Here is a 7796-nt window from a genome sequence, read left to right as displayed (position 1 = left end):
CTAGTGGTAGAATGATGGAAGACTTTTGTTTTCTTTTTTAAGATCTCTGTTTTCCACATTTTCTGTAATAAAGTAATATAAAAGAAGTAGGAATGAATAAATATACATTTTAATAAGGCAGATAAATATAGTATGGGCATACAGATTTTAAATGAAAATAAAAGAGCATAGGATCCTAAATGAACCTTTATGAAAGGGTAATTATCGATATTAATGGGAGACTATTTATAACCCAGCACACAAAAATATTATGGTGGGTAACATTCTGAGTATCTCAAGAGCAGGAATCTTTTTGCACTAAAATTCATTATGGTTCTACTTGGTGGACCTGGGTAGTGACCATTTAAGAATATGTTTAGGGAGTTCCCTGGCAGTCTAGCAGTTAAGGATCTAGCATTGTCACTCCTGTGACCTGCGTTCCATCCCTGGCCTAGGAACTTCTGCATGCTGCAGGTGTGGCAAAAAAATAATAAATAAGAATATGTTTATTTATTTATTTTTTGAGACTTTTAAACATTTATTTACAAAGTTGTGTACAACATGATGGAATAACATTTAGAATACCATATCTATTCATTCATATATAAACAGACCTTTATAATAGAATGACACTTTTCGCCTTTTGAATTTTTTTTTTTTTTTTTTGCTATTTCTTGGGCCGCTTTACTGTTCACAGGATATTTATTTATTTTGTCTTTTTGCTATTTCTTTGGGCCGCTTCCACGGCATATAGAGGTTCCCAGGCTAGGGGTCTAATCGGAGCTGTAGCCACTGGCCTATGCCAGAGCCACAGAAACGCGGGATCCGAGCCGCGTCTGTGACCTACACCACAGCTCACAGCAACGCCAGATCGTTAACCCACTGAGCAAGGGCAGGGACCGAACCCGCAACCTCATGGTTCCTAGTCGGATTCGTTAACCACTGCGCCACGACGGGAACTCCTGAAAAATTTTTATATTTAAAATCTCCCAACGTCTCTATACATTTTTTCTCACATAAAACTGCGGAGACTGAACCTTCAAAAAAAAAGTGAAAGTTCAGAGCTCTAAATCTACTGATTTTGTTTTTCTTAAAAAAATAAAAACCCCAAAAGGAAAATCAATAATTTTTATACAAATATGTACAAAGAATTTCCCTCCCATCCTCAAGGTACTGCAAGCAGGCGCCGTAAGGGAACATTTTTGGAAAATTCTGTTTTCGGTTTTACCTATAGGGAAAACTATTCCCCGTGGGCACGCGGTATGAGTTTGCTCCGATACCTAGGTGTGCAGGACCAGGTGGAGGCAGCTGAAGGTCTGTGTTGAGGGGTCGCGGGGAGGTTGTCAGGAGTGGAAATGGAGGAGAGGCAGAGTCCAGGATTGGGCAGGGGGCCCAGGACTCGGGCAGGGGAGGCAGCCTGCAAATGCAGCCGACGCTCTAGGCAGCGCCGGGCCCTGCTTCCCGGCCACTGGCGCGTCCCTATTGAGCGGGCCATTTGGCTTGAGCTGCAGCAGTGGCAGCGGCAGTTGCCGCGGCTGCGGGCTCCAAAGAACTGTCCAGAGAGCGGCACACTCAGAATAGGCACGATGGTGGCCGTGGTCCGTCTCTGAGAGAGCGGCTGCTGTGTGGCCATGAGCACTGAGGACTGCAAGGTCCCTTGCAGCCGCAGGAAGGACTGCGCCGCGCCGCCGCCCCCGCCACCCCCGCCACCCCCGCCACCCCCTGTGCCCCCAGTTATCCCGGCGCCTCTAGTGCCCGCTGTATAGCCCCCAGGCGATATTCTCGGTGCTGAACGCCCGCTGCACACTCCCCTCGGACTTAATGAGATACGCTGTGGTGCCCGCAGTGCCCGCGGCAGCCCCGGGGGCGCCCAAGCTGTTGAGCTACAGCTGCAGGCCCGGACCGAGCTGTGAGCCTAGGGCGGCGCTTTCCGGCCCAGCTCACCCAAGGGCAGCAGCGGCACGAGCAGCAGTGCTACGGGCGGCAGCGGCAGCGGCAGCGCATATGGGTACTGGAGCGCGGAGCGGTTGCCGCAACAGCCGGGTGCGAGTATGCGCCGGCCAAAGCCGCTGGGTGCAGGCCATAGGGGCGGCCATAGGGCCCCACGGCGCCAGCCACCGCCGTGAGGCTGTAGGTGCCTCAGCCTGCGGGTCCAGGATCCAGTAGTTGTCCTTACCCTGGTTGCCCGGTTCGCAGGGAATCTTGACGAAGCAATCATTCAGCGAGAGGTTGTGGCAGATGCTGTTTTGCCAGGCAGGGAACTTCTCCTGTTAGTAGGGGAAGCGGTTGCTGATGAACTCACAGATGCCGCTCAGAGTCAGGTTCTTCTGCAGGCTCTCCTCGGCCTCGTCCAGGCATAGCTCGGGTGGCCCCAAGGGGCTATCACAGCCTGCGTCCCTTTCCTTCTCTTCCAGTCCGTCGTCGCCCTCACCCACCACATCGATGTCCGCATCCTTGGCCGTCAACACCGTCTGGCTGGACATGTCGCTGGCGCTGCCGCCACAGGAGAAGATCATCCCTCCTCGGGGGTGGTGGCAGTGGCGGGGAAGGAGCGGCGTAAGACGGGGGTCTTCAGGGCTTCCGCCCACCTCAGGAAAGGGCTTTGGGGCTCCCCGGAAAAAATGGGGGATTGGGAGAGCGGAGGGGGGCGTAGGTGGTTCGGGCCCTCTTGGCTTGGCTCACACCTACCGTCTGGCATCTCGGGGCGTGGGCGCTGCCGTCCGACCCCCGCAGCCTTGCTCTGCAAACTCCAGCTGTCCCTGGCTCTTCGGACTAGGGGCTTGCTGCCGCTCCCCGCCCCAGCGGCTTTTCCACGCCGCACCCCCTTACTTCGCCCGCCTTCCTCGGTCCTTTGGCCAGACGTGGGGATCTGGAGCGGTGCAGGCGGGCGCGGGATGCCAGGAGCCAAGCAGTTAGGGAGGGCCTAAGCAGGGGCAACAGGGGGAGGGGAAGTGTCAGGGATGCCCAAGCCCCTGTAGTTGAAAGTCCCATTTTAAGAATATGTTTAATCTTGGGGGAAATATCGATACTGGTAATTTTTTAAAGACTTCCTGTTTTTAGAGAGCAGTTCTAGGTTCACAGCAAAATTGAGAGACATGTGCAAAGATTACATACATACCCACCACCCCACACATGCAGAGCCTCCCCACCATCAGCATCTCCACCATCAATATCCCAACCAGACAGTGCACGTGTTACAATTGGTGAACCTGCATTGACACTGAAAGGATGAAAATGCAACCTGACCCTCCCAGAACCCAGGAAGTTAATAAGAAGCTCTAAATGCCAGACCCTGTTCCCTATAAGTAAAAGATCATACTTTTTGCTGTTTTAGGGCTTGCTTTCTGTTCTGTACAAAACTATGTGGAAAGGGAAAAACAGGCCCCTGAGAATGTGCCTCTATGCATAAAACTTACTAACTGCTTGTTTGGCTTCTGTAAAGCTGCTTGCATAAGATAAAAAGAGGAGAAGTTAATCGCCTAACCGACCCCAGTAAGATCGGGTGTGCCACAAATTGTTGAAAATCCTGATAAATATATCTTGGTGACAATATGTCTCCCCCACCCAAAGGGAGGTACAAACAGGTAACTCCAGAACAAGTTTGAACTAATTGGTCCACAAAGCGCGGGCTCTCAACATTTTGAATTGACTGGTTTGTGATATTTTAAAATGATTAGTTTGTAAAAGTGCGGGCTTTGTTGTGAACCCCATAAAAGCGGTCCTGACTCCACACTCAGGGCCGCAGTCCTCTACCCCGGCGTGGCGTATGACTGTGGGCCCCAGCGCGCTTGGAATAAAAATCCTCTTGCTGTTTGCATCAAGACCGCTTCTCGTGAGTGATTTGGGGTGTCGCCTCTTCCAAGAGGGGGATTTTCTTTCTACTGGCCTTTCATTTGGTGCGTTGGCCAGGAACTCTGCGACCACCCCTCACACCCGAGAACCGACTTGGAGGTAAAGGGATCCCCTTTGGAACGTGTGTGTGTCGGCCGGCGTCTCTGTTCTGAGTGTCTGTTCTCGGTGATGCGCGCTTTCGGTTTGCAGCTGTCCTCTCAGACCGTAAGGACTGGAGGACTGTGATCAGCAGACGTGCTAGGAGGATCACAGGCTGCCGCCCTGGGGGACGCCCCGGGAGGTGGGGAGAGCCAGGGACGCCTGGTGGTCTCCTTCTGTCGGTCAGAGGACCGAGTTCTGTTGTTGAAGCGAAAGCTTCCCCCTCCGTGGCCGTCCGACTCTTTTGCCTGCTTGTGGAAGGCGCGGACGGGTCGCATGTGTCTGGATCTGTTGGTTTCTGTTTCGTGTGTCTTCGTCTTGTGCGTCCTTGTCTACAGTTTTAATATGGGACAGACGGTGACGACCCCCCTTAGTTTGACTCTCGATCATTGGACTGAAGTTAAATCCAGGGCTCATAATTTGTCAGTTCAGGTTAAGAAGGGACCTTTAATTCTGAGATTATCCTGGCTGTTAAAGCAATTATTTTTCAGATTGGACCCGGCTCCAATCCCGATCAGGAGCCCTATATTCTTACGTGGCAAGATTTGGCAGAAAAACCCCAGCCATAGGTTAAGCCCTGGCTAAATAAACCAAGAAAGCCAGGTCCCTGAATTCTGGCTCTCAGAGAGAAAAAATAAACACTCGGCTGAAAAAGTCAAGCCCTCTCCTCATATCTACCCCGAGATTGAGGAGCCGCCGGCTTGGCCGGAACCCCAATCTGTTCCCCCACCCCCTTATCCGGCACAGGGTGCTGCGAGAAAACCCTCTGCCCCTCCTGGAGCTCCGGCGGCGGAGGGACCTGCTGCCGGGACTCGGAGCCGGAGGGGCGCCACCCCGGAGCGGACAGACGAAATCGCGGCATTACCGCTGCACACCTACGGCCCTCCCATGCCAGGGGGCCAATTGCAGCCCCTCCAGTATCCGCACTTTTCTTCTGCAGATCTCTATAATTGTAAAACTAACCATCCCCCTTTCTCGGAGGATCCCCAACGCCTCACGGGGTTGGTGGAGTCCCTTATGTTCTCTCACCAGCCTACTTGGGATGATTGTCAACAGCTGCTGCAGACACTCTTCACAACCGAGGAGCGAGAGAGAATTCTGTTAGAGGCTAGAAAAAATGTTCCTGGGGCCGACGGGCGACCCACGCAGTTGCCAAATGAGATTGACATGGGATTTCCCTTGACTCGCCCCCGGTTGGGACTACAACACTGCTGAAGGTAGGGAGAGCTTGAAAATCTATCGCCAGGCTCTGGTGGCGGGTCTCCGGGGTGCCTCAAGATGGCCCACTAATTTGGCTAAGGTAAGAGAGGTGATGCAGGGACTGAACGAACCTCCCTCGGTATTTCTTGAGAGGCTCATAGAAGCCTTCAGGCGGTTCACCCCTTTTGATCCTACCTCGGAAGCCCAGAAAGCCTCAATGGCCCTGGCCTTCATAGGGCAGTCGGCCCTGGACATCAGCAAAAAAAAAAAAAAAAAAAAAACTTCAGAGATTGGAAGGGTTACAGGAGGCTGAGTTACATGATCTAGTGAAGGAGGCAGAGAAAGTGTATTACAAAAGGGAACAAAGAAAAAAGAGAAAAAGAGGAAAGGGAGGAAAGATGTGATAGACGGCAAGAGAAGAATTTGACTAAGATCTTGGCCACAGTGGTTGAAGGAAAGAACAGTAGGGAGAGAAAGAGAGATTTTAGGAAAATTAGGTCAGGCCCTAGACAGTCAGGGAACCTGGGCAATAGGACTACTGGAATTGTCTGACCTAGGCTACCGAGCCTCTGCTAAAAAGGCCCTGCTGAGCGCACCTGCTCTGGCCCTCCCTGATGTAACTAAACCCTTTACTCTTTATGTGGATGAACGTAAGGAAGTAGCCCGGGGAGTTTTAACCCACACCCTAGGACCGTGGAGGAGACCTGTTGCCTACCTGTCAAAAAAGCTCGATCCTGTAGCCAGTGGTTGGCCCGTATGCCTGAAGGCTATCGCAGCTGTGGCCATACTGGTCAAGGACGCTGACAAATTGACTTTGGGACAGAAAATAACTATAATAGCTCCCCATGCGTTAGAGAACATCGTCCAGCAGCCCCCAGACCGATGGATGACCAGCGCCCACATGACCCACTATCAAAGCCTGCTTCTCACAGAGAGGATCACGTTCGCTCCACCAGCCGCCCTCAACCCTGCCACTCTTCTGCCTGAAGAGACTGATGAACCAGTGACTCATGATTGCCATCAACTGTTGAGCGAGGAGACTGGGGTCCGCAAGGACCTTACAGACATACTGCTGACTGGAGAAGTGCTGACCTGGTTCACTGATGGGAGCAGCTATGTGGTAAAAGGTAAGAGGATGGCTGGGGCAGCGGTGATGGATGGAACCTGCACGATCTGGGCCAGCAGCCTGCCGGAAGGAACTTCAACACAAAAGGCTGAGCTCGTGGCCGTCACGCAAGCTTTGCGGCTGGCCGAAGGGAAATCCATGAACATTTATACGGATAGCAGGTATGCATTTGCGACTGCACACGTGCACGGGGCTATCTATAAGCATGGGGGTTACTTACCTCAGCAGGGAGGGAAGTCAAAAATAAAGAGGAAATTCTAAGCTTGTTGGAGGCCTTACATTTGCTAAAAAGGCTAGCCATCATACATTGCCATGGGCATCAGAAAGCCAGAGATCTCATCTCTGAAGGAAACCAGATGGCCGACCAGGTCGCCAAGCAGGCAGCCCAGGGTGTTAACTTTCTGCCTATGATAAAAACGTCCAAAGCCCCAGAACCCAGACGGCAGTACATCCTAGAAGACTGGCAAGAGATAAAAAAGATAGACCAGTTCTCTGAGACTCCGGAGGGGACCTGCTATACCTCAGATGGGAAGGAAATCCTGCCCCACAAAGAAGGGTTAGAATATGTCCAACAGATACATTGCCTAACCCACCTAGGAACTAAACACCTGCAGCAGTTGGTCAGAACATCCCCTTATCATGTTCTGAGGCTACCAGGAGTGGCTGACTTGGTGGTCAAACATTATGTGCCCTGCCAGCTGGTTAATGCTAATCCTTCCAGAATACCTCCAGGAAAGAGACTAAGGGGAAGCCACCCAGGCGCTCACTGGGAAGTGGACTTCACTGAGGTAAAGCCGGCTAAATACGGAAACAAATATCTATTGGTTTTTGTAGACACCTTTTCAGGATGGGTAGAGGCTTATCCTACTAAAAAGAGACTTCAACCGTGGTGGCTAAAACAATATTGGAGGAAATTTTTCCGAGATTTGGAATACCTAAGGTAATAGGGTCAGACAATGGTCCAGCTTTCGTTGCCCAGGTTAAGTCAGGGACTGGCCAAGATATTGGGGATTGATTGGAAACTGCATTGGGCATACAGACCCCAAAGCTCAGGACAGGTAGAGAGGATGAACAGAACCATTAAAGAGACCCTTACCAAATTGACCACAGAGACTGGCATTAATGATTGGATAGCTCTCCTGCCCTTTGTGCTTTTTAGGGTTAAGAACACCCCTGGACAGTTTGGGCTGACCCCCTATGAATTGCTCTATGGGGGACCCCCCCCCCCATTGGCAGAAATTGCCTCTGCACATAGTGCTGATGTGCTGCTTTCCCAGCCTTTGTTCTCTAGGCTCAAGGCGCTCAAGTGGGTGAGGCAGCGAGCATGGAAGCAGCTCCAGGAGGCCTACTCAGGAGGAGACTTGTAAGTTCCACATCGCTTCCAGGTTGGAGATTCAGTCCATGTTAGACGCCACCTTGCAGGAAACCTCGAGACTCGGTGGAAGGGCCCTTATCTCGTGTTTTGACCACACCGACGGCTGTAAGAGTTGAAGGAATCTCC

At 51.7% G+C, this 7796-nt stretch overlaps 2 pseudogenes; one reads left to right on the top strand and one right to left on the bottom strand.

Moving 5' to 3' along the window:
* Positions 1-1458: 1458 nt before the first annotated feature.
* Positions 1459-4247, bottom strand: LOC125112978 (forkhead box protein D3-like; annotated as a pseudogene).
* On the top strand, positions 3894-7253 carry LOC125112911 (uncharacterized; annotated as a pseudogene).
* Positions 7254-7796: the final 543 nt, after the last annotated feature.

The sequence above is a fragment of the Phacochoerus africanus genome, chromosome 12 (genome assembly GCF_016906955.1).
Source record: "Phacochoerus africanus isolate WHEZ1 chromosome 12, ROS_Pafr_v1, whole genome shotgun sequence".
In the NCBI taxonomy this organism is placed as follows: Eukaryota; Metazoa; Chordata; class Mammalia; order Artiodactyla; family Suidae; genus Phacochoerus; species Phacochoerus africanus.
Note: the sequence above shows the minus strand (reverse complement) of the source record. Positions and strands in the feature narration are given on the sequence as shown.